We start from the raw sequence: 16,712 nt of genomic DNA, 5'->3' as shown, positions 1-16,712 counted from the left end.
AACACAAACTAGGGACAATTTACAATTACACCAAGCCAATTAACCTATATATTAACCTGATGATAATTAACCTATAGATTAACCTGATATTAACCTTATGTCTTTGGAGTGTGGGAGGAAACCATAAATCTCAGAGAAAACCCACACGGTCACGGGGAGAACGTACAACCTCCGTACAGACAGCACCCGGGTCTGTATAGTCAGGATCGAACCCGGGTCTCTGGAGCTCCAAGCGCCGTAAGGCAGCAACTCTACCGCTGCGCCACCATGGCTGCCTTCACATCCTTTCAGAACAGGACCAGAAGGTACTGAACTATTAATTTATGTAGGCTGACTATTCAAAATGAAAAGAGACGGAAAGCAAACCACTCAACAGTGAACACAGAGAAAATGTTAGTTGAGATTATTAAAGTCGTCATGGTAGGGCATTTAGAAAAAAATCAGGGTAATCAGATGAAGTCAACGTAGTTTTGTGAAAGGGTAAATCACGTTTGACTAATTAGTTGGTGTTCTTTGAAGAAGTAACATGAGTGGGGATAAGCGGTACCCATTAGATGCACTAGATTTAGTTTTTCAAAAAGCATTTGGTAAGGTGCGGGTCATATAGTACTGTAGAGAATAAAAGCTTGTGGTGTAGGAGGTGAAATGTATCTGATTGGCACGCTGATACAAATGTGGTGGCACACAGGCTGTAGCATCTTCAGTTTGTTTTACCATTTACTTAAATGACTTGTAAAACAAGCATTCAGAACATGAGCAGCGTGTTCTTGCTTATTGCTGGTTGAATTGGTTATAAAAGTAGAAAGGTTATGCTTTAGTTATATTTTTAGTTTAGCTTAATTTAGGCATACAGCGCGGAAACAGGCCCTTCGGCCCACCAGGTCCTCGCCGACTAGCGATCCCCGCACATTAACACTATCCTACACCCACTAGGGACATTTTCTACATTTACCAAACCAATTAACCTTCAAACCTGTACATCTTTGGAGTGTGGGAGGAAACCGAAGATCTCGGAGAAAACCCACGCAGATCACGGGGAGAACGTACAAACTCCGTACAGTCAGCACCCGTAGTCAGGATCGAACCCGGGTCTCCGGCGCTGCATTTGCTGCAAGGCAGCAACTCTACCGCTGCACCACCATGACCGCCCTATTGATGGAGTGCATAAATCAGGAATACTGTGTAAAATATAGGTCCCCTTATTTAAGGAAGGCCATAAGGTCATAAGTGATAGGAGCAGAATTAGGCCATTCGGCTCTTCAAGTCCACTCCGCCATTCAATCATGGCTGATCTATCTCTCCCTCTGAACCCCATTCTCCTGTCTTCTCCCCATAACCTCTGACACCTGAACTAATTAAGAATCTATCTGTCTCTGCCTTAAAAAATATCCACTGACTCGGCCTCCACAAACCTTCTGTGACAAATAATTCCACAGATTCACCACCCTCTGACCAAAGGAAGGACAATAACACTGTCAAAGGATGTTCCACAGAAGGGTTACTGGACCTTCCATACCTCCAGCTGGCATGTTGGACAATATGAGGAATGATTGGACAGGCTGAGATTGCATCTACTGGAGTTTAGATGAATGAGACTGGACTTGATGTAGAAAAAATCCTTTGTGGCTTTGACAGTGTGGGTGTGAAGAGGATATCTCTGCTTGTAAAAAAAAATCTGTAACTAGGGTTACTGTTAGAAAAGAAGGGAACTTTCAGAGATCAGTCTGTGGAAATGAATGAATGAATAAGTTTATTGGCCAAGTATATTCACATACAAGGAATTTCCCTTGCTGCTCCATTTGCAAGTGACAACATGACATACAGTGACAGTTAGGAATGACACATAAAACATTAAACATTAATAATAAAACATTATTGATTAAACATGTGAATGAAATAAAATACCAGAGCAAATGGAGGCTACAGACTTTTGGTTCTTGAGTAGAGCCACTACTCATGGAAAAAAGGGCGGTGGAAAGAAAATCTTTGAACATTTTTAGTAAGACGTGGATGCAGGCCACATATCATGAATATTGGTCTCCTTATATAAGGAATGCCCAACTTATATACAACCCATACAAAGGACTGAGTGTTTGGGAGACAAACAGGATGAACGTGTCTGCTGCTGAGGAGGTGTAGACATCTTCTACCATGTGGGAACTTGGACAACAGCAATATTGTGGCACCTTACAAAGAAATCTGAACGGTTGAGTTAAACGGCCTGGTTTGACTGCACGTTGGCCTTCGTTGACCTATCTTCTTAGTTAAGTATGTCACCAAGCGGCCACATTTACGAATTGCAAACTATTTGGGTTACGAACGGTGAAATTTAGTCATAAACTCCAAGGAGGACCCATAGTTGCTTGATAAGCAAGGAGGAGAAAGATTGCAGGGGGTGGATCAAAATGATTGAGTTCAAATCCCAACTTAAATGGCAACTTAAATTTGGTTAATAATCTGGGAATTCTTTTTGATTAAAAAGGATTGATAAAAGATTGTTGTAAAATCCCATCTGACATACCAATGCCCTTGAGCGAAGGGGCCCTGTTGTCCTTTTACCTGGTCTAGCCTACAAGTGACTCCAGACCGACCAACATGGTTGACTGTTAAATGGCTTGTGAAGATACTCATGGGGAATGAGTTTTAGTTTTTTTTAGCTTAGTTTTGGTTTAGTTTTCATTTAGTTTATTGTCACGTGTACCGAGGTACAGTGAAAAGCTTTTGTTGCGTGCTAACCAGTCAGCAGAAAGACAATACATGATTACAATCGAGCCATCCACAGTGTAATGTAAGAAAGGCTGCTGTTGGAGTAGAGATTTAAAAGAGTGGAGCGATGTAATGCATGGTTGCAAATCCACTTAGAGTCATAGTCACAGAGTCACACAGTGTGGAAACAGGCCCTTTGGCCCAACATGCCCACACCGACCAACATGTCCCATCTACACTAGTTTGGTCCATATCCCTCTAAACTTGACCTATCCATGTACCTGCCCAAATGTTTCTTAAACGTTGAGATACTACCTGCCTCAACTACCTCCCCAGGCAGCTGGTTCCATACACTCACCTCCCTCTGTGTGTAAAAGTTACCTTGCAGGTTCCTATTAAATCTCCCCCCCCCCCCCCTCCACCTTAAACCTATGTCCTCTGGTTCTTGATTCTGTGACTAGCACACAAAGAGTCGCCTGGCTTGGGGGGGGGGGGGGGGGGGGGCAAGGGGGGGAAAGAGAAATGCAGCCCTTGCCTTATCTTGAATACAAAAACAGAGATTATTAAACCACAGAGTAGTCACCCACCCCGCAGAGCTGCACTGAAATATTTAGAAGACCTGAAAGGAAACAAGATGACTGTTGGAGCTGATCATATATTTGTTTTGCCCTGAATCAAAGGAGTCTGGATCACATGGTCCCCATCTCAGACACACTGGGCATTGAGCACAGTGGCCGCTTCTCAACCCCACACGAAGCAGAGAAACGCTTTGCATTAAAATGTAAGAGTCGTGGCTACATAAATCCCAGCAAGTTACGAGACCGAGCCGCAGCAGATTGATTCTTCCCTGCAGCTGGACATTGTGCGAGAGTTTTTCCTTTTGTTTTGCTTCGCCTGTAGAATGTGAATTATTACCCTGGAATACAAACTGTGACCGGACTCCATTCACTCCTCGCTGGAAATAAAGTTTGAATGTTGATTCTGTGGGCAAGTTTGCATCAGCCTTCTCTGCATAGGTTGGTGCTGAGTATTTATGTGGGTGCTGTCTATGATAAATATTATCGCCAGCCAGTCCTCCATTCTCTGTTCCTGGGTGAGAATGAACTGGACTCTCCCTCTGGTTTGCTCCTGTTTTTTCCCCCCACCTTAACGAGCAAAAAAAAGGATCAGTTGCAGTGCTCCCACGAACAGAACTTCTATATTTTTGATTGATACTTTTCAATTAAATTCCTCTCATGCTCTGACAGTTTGTAATGCTATTTTTCTCCCCGATAACACACAACATTACAGTTACAACAACATCGGTGACCCTGCTTAGCTGTAGGAGTAAATAGCTTCCTTGTACAATGTGGTTGTAGTGACAGCCTTTTGCTGGAGAAATCAGTTCAGTGAAGGGACAGGGCAATGATAAGGCATCTGGATTTGAAATTCTATTTCTCCGTATCGGAATTAGATCTGGACTTTATAAATCCTTGCTGCCATCTCATTGCCGCTTCTTATATGCAGCACGATTACAATGTGACAACTCTGAGTTACACTGGACTCCCTCTTAACAACCATTGGATTATTGCTTTCATGTTGGCCATTAAAAGTCTCGAAAAGCAATGTTGAAATAAAAAAAAGAGAATCCAGCATACATTGACAGCAACTGATCCCAACTTTATACATACAGTACTGTATATATTGTTTTCTATTAGTTCAGTTTGGTTTGGAGATACAGGCCCTTCAGCCCACCGAGTCCGTGCTGACCAGTGATCCCCGCATATTAACACCATCCTACACACACACACACACACTAGGGACAATTTACAATTTAAGGGCCTGATTGACCCACTTTCACGACCTAATTCACGACCTTTTTTACTCGTGGACATTTTTCATCTGGCTAGAAAAAAAGCACGACCTACTTGATGCCACGAGTGCCACTCGCCCCCCTGCAGGAACTATACAACAGGAGGTGCAACTCCAGAGCAAAAAAAATCATGGGAGACCCCTTCCACCCCTGCAACGGACTGTTCCAGCTGCTACGGTCAGGCAAACGCCTCCGTTGCCATGCAGTGAGAACGGAGAGGTTGAGAAGGAGTTTCTTCCCAGAGGCCATTCGGACTGTAAATGCCAATCTCACCAGGGACTAACTCTACTGAACGTTCTTCCCTTCATTATTTATTATGTAAAAGAATATGTGTGGTATGATTGTGTCTATAGTTTGTTTGGTTGTTTGTCTTTTGCACAAAAGTCCGCGAGCATTGCCACTTTCATTTCACTGCACATCTCGTATGTGTATGTGACAAATAAACTTGACTTGACTTGACTTGACTTGACTTGACTTGACGTGACTAGCATCACGGCCTGCTGCGACCCACCTACGACCTCCTACGACCTCCTTCGACCTCCTATGACCTCGTGACGACCATGCTGCGAGTATGAGTCAAGGGCAAACTCGGCAGACGTCGTGAATTAGGTCATGAAAGTGAGACAGGCCCTTTACACTTATACCAAGCCAATTAACATACAAACCTGTACGTCTTTGGAGTGTGGGAGGAAACCGAAGATCTCGGAGAAAACCTACGTGGTCACGGGGAGAACGTACTAACTACGTACAGACAGCACCCGTAGTCAGGATCGAACCCTGGTCTCGGGCACTGTGATGCTGTAAGGCAGCCACTCTACCGCTGCGCCACCGTGTTGCACATGTTCTTTTTTACTTTTAGTCATGTGTCGGAATGACTCATTAGCTGGGAACGAAAATAATCAGTCACAGGCACCACCATAACTAAAGTCTTTTCAGGTTTAGGTTTATATTTTGTCAAGTGTACCAAGATAGAATGAAAAGCTTTGTTTTGCATGCATTCTGAGCAAATCAGATAATATTACACATATAAACAATCAAGCCAAACTCAATTATAATAGAAAAATAAAAAACTGCTGATGCTGGTTAATACACTAAAGGACACAAAGTGCTGGAGTAACTCAGCGGGCCAGGTGGCATCTCTGGAGAACATGGATAGGTGACGTTTCAGGTCGAGAGCCTTCTTTAGCCTCCTCTGAATCTTCTGACATTCTCCTGAAGAAGGATCTTCAGAAAGGTTCTTCGGAAGAAGGGTCTTTACCCGAAACATCACCTTTCCATGTTCTCTGGAGAGGTTGCCCAATCCCACACTGACCTGAGACAGACACAAAATGCTGGAGTAACTCAACGGGACAGGCAGCATCTCTGGAGAGAAGGAATGGGCGGTGTTTCGGGTCTGGACCCGAAGGTCGAGACCTGAACAGCACCTCATATTTCGCTTGGGCTGGTTACCCAGCGGTATGAACATTGACTTCACTAACTTCAAGTAACCCTTGCTTTCCCTCACTCTCTATCCCCCCCCTCCCCCTTCCCAGTTCTCTGACCAGTCTGACTGCCCCCTGATTACATTTGACCTCTTTGTTGTTACATTCTCCAAGCTAACAACGATCTATTCTACATTTACCTTGACCCCCACCCCTTCGATGTCTAATTCTCACACCTTACACTTCCTTATCTCTGTATCTCCCCCTCCCCTGACTCTCAGTATGAAGAAGGGTCTTGACCCGAAACGTCACCCATTCCTTCTCTCCTGAGATGCTGCCTGTCCCGCTGAGTTAATCCAGCATTGTGTGTCTTTCTTCAGGTTGCCTAACCTGCTGAGTTAAGCCCCTGTCCCATTTAGGAAACCTGAACGGAAACCTCTGGAGACTTTGCGCCCCACCCAAGGTTTCCATGCAGTTCCCGGAGGTTCTCGGAGGTTTTTGTCAGTCTCCCTACCTGCTTCCTCTACCTGCTACCTCCGGCAACCACCTGCAACCTCTGGGAACCGCACGGAAACCTTGGGTGGGGCGCAAAGTCTCCAGAGGTTTCGTTCAGGTTTCCTAAGGGGGACGGGGCATTACTCAGTACTTTGGTACACAAAAATGCTGGAGAAACTCAGCGGGTGCAGCAGCATCTATGGAGCGAAGGAAATAGGCGACGTTTCGGGCCAAAACCCTTCTTCAGACTGATGGGGGGTGGGGGGGAGAAGGAAGGAAAAAGGGAGGAGGAGGAGCCTGAGGGCGGGGGGATGGGAGGAGACAGCTCGAGGGTTAAGGAAGGGGAGGAGACAGCAAGGGCTAGCAAAATTGGGAGAATTCAATGTTCATGCCATCCGGACGCAAGCAACCCAGGCGGAATATGAGGTGCTGTTCCTCCAATTTCCGGTGTTGCTCACTCTGGCAATGGAGGAGACCCAGGACAGAGAGGTCGGATTGGGAATGGGAGGGGGAGTTGAAGTGCTGAGCCACCGGGAGTTCAGGTAGGTTATTGCGGACTGAGCGGAGGTGTTCGGCGAAACGATCGCCCAACCTCCGCTTAGTCTCACCGATGTAAATCAGCTGACATCTAGAGCAGCGGATGCAGTAGATGAGGTTGGAGGAGATAAAGGTGAACCTTTGTCGCACCTGGAACGACTGCTTGGGTCCTTGAATGGAGTCGAGGGGGGAGGTGAAGGGACAGGTGTTGCATTTCTTGCGGTTGCAACGGAAAGTGCCCGGGGAGGGGGTGGTACGGGAGGGAAGGGAAGAATTGACAAGGGAGTTGCGGAGGGAGCGGTCTTTGCGGAAGGCAGACATGGGGGGAGATGGGAAGATGTGGCGAGTGGTGGGGTCACGTTGGAGGTGGCGGAAATGGCGGAGGATTATTTGTTGTATTTGCCGGCTGGTGGGGTGAAAGGTGAGGACTAGGGGGACTCTGCCCTTGTTGCGAGTGCGGGGATGGGGAGAGAGAGCAGTGTTGCGGGGTATGGAAGAGACCCTGGTGCGAGCCTCATCTATGGTGGAGGAGGGGAATCCCCGTTCCCTGAAGAGCGAGGACATTTCCGATGCCCTGGTGTGGAACGTCTCATCCTGGGAACTCAGTACTTTGTGTCTTTTTGTCAATAAGAAAGATCAAAGGGAATGATGCAGAATGCAAAATAGTATTATCTGCATTTTTCTTTGGCATAACAGTCATTGGTGCTCCCCATAAAAAGAAACAAAAGGCCAACTTTTTATAGCATCCGTCACATCCTCCAGATATTGCAAAGATCCTTTCAAATTAATGAAAAGCTTTGGAAATGTAGTCACTGTTTTTCTGTTGGCAATACAAGATTCAGAGAGCAGGAGCCAATTACTGGATGCTGAATGGGGTGGGCTGGAGGAGTTAGCACAGGTGGTGAGGAATACCACCTGAATCCTGCTCTCCAAGAACAGGGGACAGGTGGGTCTGATAGCACTCCTGGTGGGCAATGAGATTTTGCCTATTTACAAACAGCAAGCTTGCAGCAGTGTGGTAATGGGCAGATGATATTGTGGTTAAAGGATTAACATGGCTCAAGGGGATTGTTGATTGAGGATTTACGAGGATGTTGCTAGGACTTGAGGGCCTGAGATTTCGGGAGAGGTTGGGCTGGCTAGAACTTTACTCCTTGGTGTGTGAGAGGATGAGTGGAATAATCTCACGGAGGTGTATAAGATGACGAGAGGAATAGATAGGGGACTTGCACAGAGTCTTTCTTGCCGAACAGAGGAAATCAAGAACTAGAGGACTTTGGTTTAAGGTGAGATTAAAGATTTAATAGGAATCTGAGGCACATCTTTTTCACACAGAGGTTGGTGAATTTATGGACTGAGCCCCAAAAGGAGGTAGATGAGGAAGATACTATAACAATATTTTAAATACATTTGGACAGGTTGATGGTCAGGAATGGTTTATAGGGAAGGTACACAAAAATGCTGGAGAAACTCAGCGGGTGCAGCAGCATCTATGGAGCGAAGGAAATAGGTAACGTTTCGAGCCGAAACCCTTCTTCAGACTGATAGGGGGTGGCGGGGAGAAGGAAGGAAAAAGGAGGAGGAGCCCGAGGGCTGGGGGGTGGGAGGAGACAGCCCGAGGGCTGAGGAAGGGGAGGAGACAACAAGGGCTAACAAATTTGGGAGAATTCGATGTTCATGCCCGCAGGATGCAGACTCCCCAAGCGGAATATAAGGTGCTGTTCCTCCAATTTCCGGTGTTGCTCACTCTGGCAATGGAGGAGACCCAGGACAGAGAGGTCGGATTGGGAATGGGAGGGGAGTTGAAGTGCTGAGCCACCGGGAGGTCAGGTAGGTTCTTGCGGACCGAGCGGAGGTGACCCCACCACTCGCCACATCTTCCCATCTCCCCCCATGTCTGCCTTCCGCAAAGACCGCTCCCTCCGCAACTCCCTTGTCAATTCTTCCCTTCCCTCCCGTACCACCCCCTCCCCTGGCACTTTCCGTTGCAACCGCAAGAAATGCAACACCTGTCCCTTTACCTCCCCCCTCGACTCCATTCAAGGACCCAAGCAGTCGTTCCAGGTGCGACAGAGGTTCACCTGTATCTCCTCCAACCTCATCCAAGGCTCAGCACTTCAACTCCCCCTCCCATTCCCAATCCGACCTCTCTGTCCTGGATCTCCTCCATTGCCAGAGTGAGCAACACCGGAAATTGGAGGAACAGCACCTCATATTTCGCTTGGGGAGTCTGCATCCTGCAGGCATGAACATCGAATTCTCCCAATTTTGTTAGCCCTTGCTGTCTTCTCCCCTTCCTTAGCCCTCGGGCTGTCTCCTCCCATCCCCCAGCCCTCGGGCTTCTCCTCCTCCTTTTTCCTTCCTTCTCCCTGCCACCCCCTATCAATCTGAAGAAGGGTTTCGGCCCGAAACGTTACCTGTTTCCTTCGCTCCATAGATGCTGCTGCACCCGCTGTGTTTCTCCAGCATTTTTGTGTACCTTCGATTTTCCAGCATCTGCAGTTCCTTCTTGAACACAATGGTTTATAGGGATATGGGTCAAATGTGGGCAGGTGAGACTAGTGTTGATGGGGCACCTTGTTTGGCATGGGCAAGTTGGGCCGAAGGGCCTGTTTCTGTGTTGTATGATTCTATGAACTCCATGGGAAAGGGCATTGGGTTAATATCACACCTACGAAACTGCAGGTCCAGAGTTTCCTTGGTGCTGCACTGACAAGGTTCTGGAGTATTAGTTTAGTTTATTTTAGTTTAGTGCCACATGTACCGAGGTACAGTGAAAAGCTTCGGTTATCCGTGCTATCCAGTCAGCAAAAAGACAATGCATGATTACAATCACAATGGTAGAGTTGCTGCCTTACAGCAAATGCAGTGCCCGAGACCCGGGTTCGATCCTGACTACGATTGCTGTCTGTAAGGAGTTTGTACGTTCTACCCGTGACCTACGTAGATTTCCTCCGAGATCTTCAGTTTCCTCCAAAGATGTACAGGGTTGTAGGTTAATTGGCTCGGTAAAAGTAAAAATAAATGTCCATAGTGGGTATAGGATAGTGTTAATGTGCGGGGATCACTGGTCGGCGCGGACACGGTGGGTCGAAAGGGCCTGGTTCCTCGCTGTATCTCTAAACATGATAAGGGAATAACGTTTAGTGCAAGGTAAAGCCAGCAAAGACCAATCAAGGATAGTCCGAGGGTCACCAATGAGATAGATATTAGTTCAGGACTGCTCTCTGGATGGGGTAGGATGACTATGGTAGGAGTGGGAGCAAAGCTGAAAATTACTAATTCCGAAATGACAGAGCTCTCACTGAGCCAGTAGGGTTAGATGATCGAATAGTTTCTCTTTCTTTTTCTCTGGACTTGTCCCAAAATGAAACATTAATCCACAGGGCCAGTTGAAAACCGACGGAGCGTGCTGCCCAATCATTAGTGCATTCTCCTGTCTTGTGCAGTAATTTGAATTGCCAAATCGGCTTTTCAATGACTAACAGCATCAACACATTCTTGGCAGGTATTGGTTACGGCTTTACACTGCAACGACCAGTAAAATGAGTTCTGCTTCTTGGCATTCATCGAACTGAGGTCTGATCGTAAACAATCACACACTGCCGAGCGGCGCAATAAATAATCCTCTGTTTTAATAAGTTTTTTATTTGTCGGATTTACGCCTGAGAATCACTGATAGCGGCTGGTCCGGCAAGTGACTACTTTAGCAACGATGTGCTTAAGGCGCGGTAAAACATGGCAGGTTGTCGTTTTAGTGGCCATTGCCAAACATGAGCGGTGATTTTCCTTGGTTAACATTTCTCCTTTACTAAGTTACAAGATTCATAGCGAGAGGATTTGAGTATAGGAGCAAGGAGGTCCTACTGCAGTTGTACAGGGCCCTAGTGAGACCACACCTGGAGTATTATGTGCAGTTTTGGTCTCCTAATTTGAGGAAGGACATTATTGCTATTGAGGGAGTGCAGCGTAGGTTTACCAGGCTAATTCCCGGGATGGCGGGACTGACATATGATGAAAGAATGGACTGAGATGAGGAAAATATTGGCAGATGGACAGGCTAGATGCAGGAAAAATGTTTGCGATGGGGGAGTCCAAAACCAGGGGTCACAGTTTAAATATAAGGGGTAAGCCATTTAGGACTGAGATGAGGAAAAACGTTTTCACCCAGAGAGTTGTGAATCTGTGGAATTCTCTGCCACAGAAGGCAGTGGAGGGCAATTCACTGGATGTTTTCAAGAGAGAGTTAGATATATTGAATTGAATTGAATTGATTTTATTATTGATTTATTGATATAGCTCTTAGGGTTAATGGAATCAAGTGATATGGGGAAAAAGCCTGAACGGGGTACTGATTTTGGATGATCAGCCATGATCATATTGAATGGAGATGCTGGTTCATCGGGCTGAATGGTCTACTCCTGCACCTATTTTCTATGTTTCTATGTTTCTAGGATGGAGGCAGAGGCAGAGGCTAAGGCAGATATAGATAGTTGATCAGTACGGGTGTCAGGGGTTATGGGGAGAAGGCAGGAGAATGGGGTTAGGAGGAAGAGTTAGATCAGCCATGATTGAATGGTGGAGTAGACTTGATGGCCTAATTCTGCTCCTTTCACTTAAAAACTTATGATATCAAAAATACTGGTAGTAAATTCATACACTGTAGACACAGTTGGCTGTTTGCTTCTCAAAAGCAAAAAGATTCCAGCAAAATGAAAACGCCACACGGATTCCTCTCTTTGTGTCATGAATAATATTTCTCTTGCTCATGCCCATTTCATGAACAAAGTACTCATTGTCCAGTAACTCCAGTGACAGGGCAGCAGAATTATAACCCAGGCAATGGGATGGAACATAGTGGGAGTTAATTGTACTGCTATCATATTGTGTTCTGCTAGCAGCTCATTTTCTATAGTTCCCTACTGATGAGTCCATTTGATGGGAAGATAAAATTAATTACTGTTGGTGACATCAGAAGAGGAAACATTTAACACAGCCGCATGTTGTTCCTCTCTCTGCTATTTTACCGGAGGTGATAGTCCATTTAAAACTAATGGATTCATCCTCTGTTAAGGTATCGGACATGCGAATGTCATTGGAACATATGAAGCATTTGTCCACAGCCTTTGCCGTGTATAATTTCCGAGATTATTTGTGATTTTAAGTACAATGTTTTTTTTTTTCCTTCGGTGATAACTCCAGGATGAGTGACAGTGGAATATCAATATCAGTCAGCAAACTAGTCATAGAATAGAATGGAACATTGGAAGGATACAATCTTGTTTCAGGTGCACTTATCATTCATATATACTGTGCCTCCAGCTAGTAAAATCATAGCTTATTGTACTCTTCATCATATTACATACCATTCATGATAATGGTCGAGGAGGAAGATGAGACTTGGAAGCTGTGTTGCCAAGTCTCTTTGAAATAAATAGTAGGTTCTGTTTTCAGAGCAAGCCCAATACAAACAGCTCATCCTCAAATGGATTCCAGGAGTCACGTGATGAAAGCTCAGCCTCTTTACCCAGGAAGGATTGGGTTAACGTACGATGAGCGTTTGACGGCACTGGGCCTGTACTGACTGTAGTTTAGATGGATGAGGGGTAATCGCATTGAAACATACCGAATAGCAAATGGCCTGGATAGAGTGGATATGGAGAGGATTTTTCCACTGGTGGGAGAATCTAGGACCAGAGACCATTAGCCTCAGAATAAAAGGACATACCTTTAAAAAGAAGATGGGGAGGAATTTCTTTAGTCGGAGGGTGGTGAATCTGTGGAATTCATTGCCACAGAAGTCTGTGGAGGGCAAGTCAATGGATATTTTTAAGGTGGAGATAGAGAGATTCTTGAATAGTACAGGTGTCAGGGGCTATGGGAAGAAGGCAGGAGAATGGGGTTGAGAGGGAACGATAGAACAGGTATGATTGAATGGTGGAGTGGACATGATGGGCCGAATGGCCTTGTTCTGCCCCTACAACTTATGAACTTATGAACTTGACAATACAAATTGCTCAGATAGATGTTAGAATGTTGGCTGGAGTAGTGTGGTCTAATTGTGTCTCCCATACCACTGCGTCATCAGAGCACCAGCCCATTAAATCGTGGCCTGGTTCAGCAACTCCAATGCCCAGGGATGAAGAAGATTGCAAGAAGATTGCAAAAACACTGCCCTGTCCTTCACGGGTACTGACCTCCCTACCATCAAAGGGATCTACACGAGTCGCTGCCTCAAAAAGGCAGCTTGTGCCATCAGAGGCCCACACCACCCTGGCCACACCCTCATTTCATTCCTGCCATCGGGAGCAAAGTATAGGAACGTGAAAAATGTAATGCTCAGGTTCAGAAGCAGCTTCTTCCCTATGACCTTTAGGCTAATAAAAATTACAACTTCCAACTAAGCAAACTACGTAGACTTGGAAGTATTATCTTTGTCTTTGCAATGTTATTGTTTTACATATATATATATATATATATATATATATATACACACACGTAAATATCATTGTTACTTTTTTGCATATCTTTCATTCATTTATTCGGTATCTCTCCATATCACCATCTATGTCTCTGACTCTAAGTCAGAAGAAAGGTCTCGACCTGAAAAGTCACCTGTTCCTTTTCTCCAGAGATGCTGTCAGACCCGCTAAATTACTCCAACTTTTTGTATCTATCTACGGTTTCAACCAGCACCTGCAGTTCCTTTCTACACAAACACACACTCACATACACACACTCACATACACACACACACACTCACATATACACACACACACGCTCGTGTGTGTGTGTGTGTGTGTGTGGGTGTGTGTGGGTGTGGTGTGGGTTGTGGGTGGTGTGGTGGAGTGTGAGAGGTGTGGGGTGTGTGGGGTGGGTGTGGGTTGTGTGGGGTAGGGAAAGAGAGGAGGGAGAGGGGAAAGAAGAGGGAGGGTGAAGAGGAGGGGGTGGAATTGCTGGGGATGAGGGAGATGGGAGGAGGATAGGGGTAGGAAGAGGGATGGCAAGACGAACTTGGGGAAGGTTGCCCTGACTCGCGTCGCAACGGGGATCTCTGGCATCACATCGGGACCCCGTCAGCCACGCCTGCGTAGTTGGGGGCTATGGGTGAGTGGTGGAATATTGCGTTCGGGGACCAGCCCTCCCCTGTGACAGGGACCCAACGGGTCTCACTTAGTCTAGTATGTAAAAGAACACTCGAGATTCTTGACTCTTGAACATAATTTGTACAAAATCAAAGTAATTGTTAACAATTTATGCTCAAACTTCAAATGACATTAGGGCTCTGGAAGATGATGTTGCTGATGGAATAGATGAGGCTGTTTAGCAATCAGTTACTCTACTTTGGCAAGTGGGATGTGTAATATTTTCAGATATGTACAGCTTCAGAATTAAAAAGCGCTCTTTTAGAAAGGCGGGAGGGGGAACTTCTTTAATCAGAGGGTGGTGAATCTGCGGAACTCATTGCCACAGAGGGCTGTGGAGGCCAAGTCAGTGGATATTTTTAAGGCAGAGATAGACAAATTCTTGATTAGAACGGTGGCAAGGGTTATGGGGAGAAGGCAGGAAAATGGGATTAGGAGGCAGAGATCAGCCTTGATTGAATGGCGGAGTAGACTCGATGGGCCGAATGGCCTAATTCTACTCCAATATCTTGTGCAGTAGTTTGCAAGAAAGAGCTCCGCAGCCTGTAAAAGTACTCCTGTTCTGTAATGCCATCACTCTGTATGTCGTGCACACTCATCCATGCCAGTGACGACTTAACCGTTACTGTTGTACAAACTCATTTTCTATACCTCCACTTAATTTGTGAATGACAATGAAAGGTTAATGATAGAAAACAGCAAAAAATACCAGTTAAATTTGACACAAATTAAATACAAAACGCTGCAAGAAAACACCCAACATATCATGAAATATTCGTGGAGATGATGTCAGCAACAGATATAGTAAAGGGCCACAGATGTCGGACGACAGATGGCACAATGGGCTAAGTGTTCGGCTGGCAACCGGAAGGTAGCCGGTTCGAATCCCGCTTGGAGTGCATACTGTCGTTGTGTCCTTGGGCAAGACACTTCACCCACCTTTGCCTGTGTGTGAATGTGTGTGAGTGATTGGTGGTGGTCGGAGGGGCCGTAGGCGCAGATTGGCAGCCACGCTTCCGTCAGTCTGCCCCAGGGCAGCTGTGGCTACAGAAGTAGCTTACCACCACCGAGTGTGACTGAGGAGTGAATGAATAATGCGATGTAAAGCGCCTTGAGTATTAGAAAGGCGCTATATAAATCCCATCCATTATTATTATTATACATGTCAACCGAGATCAGTTTAGTAATATTAAGTATTGCAGGCAATGGAAACATGTATTGCCCATACTTAATTGGTTTTGAGAAGCTGCCTTCTTGAACTGCTACAGCCCTTTTGTTGAATGCACTCCTTCAATAATGTTTAGGACTCCTATATATCGGCGAGACCAAGCTCAGGCTCGGTGATGGTTTCACTGAACACCTCCGCTCAGTCCGCCTAGACCTACATGATCTTCCGGTTGCTAAACACTTTAACTCCTCCTCCCATTCCCATACTGACCTTTCCGTCCTGGGCCTCCTCCACCGTCAGAGAGAGGCCCAAGGCAAATTGGAGAAACAGCACCTCATATTTCGCTTGGGCAGCTTACAATCCAGCAGTATGACTTTTGATTTCGCTAACTCCAAGTAACCCTTGCTTTCCCTCTCACTCCATCCCTCCCCCATTCTTGTTCTCTGACCATTCTGACTGTCCTCCTGATTTAATCTTACATTGTATGCCTCGCTGTCAGCTTCCTCTAGCCAACAATGATTTATTCTACATTCGCCTTGAGCTTTGTCCCCTTTGATCTCTCTTTTCACACTGTACCCTTCAATACCTTTCAGTTCCCTCTCCCCTGACTCTCAGTCTGAAGAAGGGTCTCGACCCGAATCGTCACGCATTCCTCCGCTCCAGGGATGCTGCCTGTCCCGCTGAGTTACTCCAGTATTTTGTGTCAATCTTTAGTAGACAGTTCCTGGACCTACACCCATTGACAATAAAGGGAAAGCAATGTATTTTTAAATCAGCATTGTATAAAGCTTGGAAAGGACTATGCAAGTGTTGTTGTTGTTCTTGTGTGTCTGTGACCTTTGACCTTTTGGTTGGTAGAAGTTGTGGGTTTGGGGAGTTCTGTCAGAGTTTAGTTTAGTTTAGAGATACAGCGCAGAAACAGACTCTTCGGCCCACTGAGTCCGCGCCGACCAGTGATCCCCGCACATTAACGCTACCCGACACACACTAGGGACAATTTTACACTGATACCAAGTCAATTAACCTACAAACCTGTATGTCTTTGGAGTGTGGGAAGAAACCAAAGACCTCGGAGAAAACCCACGCGGTCACGGGGAGAATGTGCAAACTCCGTACAGAGTCGGGATCGAACCCGGGTCTCTGGCACCGCAAGCGCAGTGGGGCAGCAACTCTACCGCCGCCCCAACGTGCCGCCGCAGAGTAGGACCATCAGATTTAGTTTGTTTCAAGTTTGTGCTAAAAAGGTCCCCACTTCTCTCTGCAGGTTTGCTGCCCGGCCTGCTGAATAGTTACGGGATTTTCAGTTTTTATTTCAGCTTCAGCATCATCAGAGACTCACACTACCCCTGGCCACACACTCATATCACCCCTGCCATTGGGAAGAAGGT

Source organism: Amblyraja radiata, chromosome 9, assembly GCF_010909765.2.
Source record: "Amblyraja radiata isolate CabotCenter1 chromosome 9, sAmbRad1.1.pri, whole genome shotgun sequence".
NCBI lineage: Eukaryota > Metazoa > Chordata > Chondrichthyes > Rajiformes > Rajidae > Amblyraja > Amblyraja radiata.
This window is presented reverse-complemented; position numbering follows the sequence as displayed.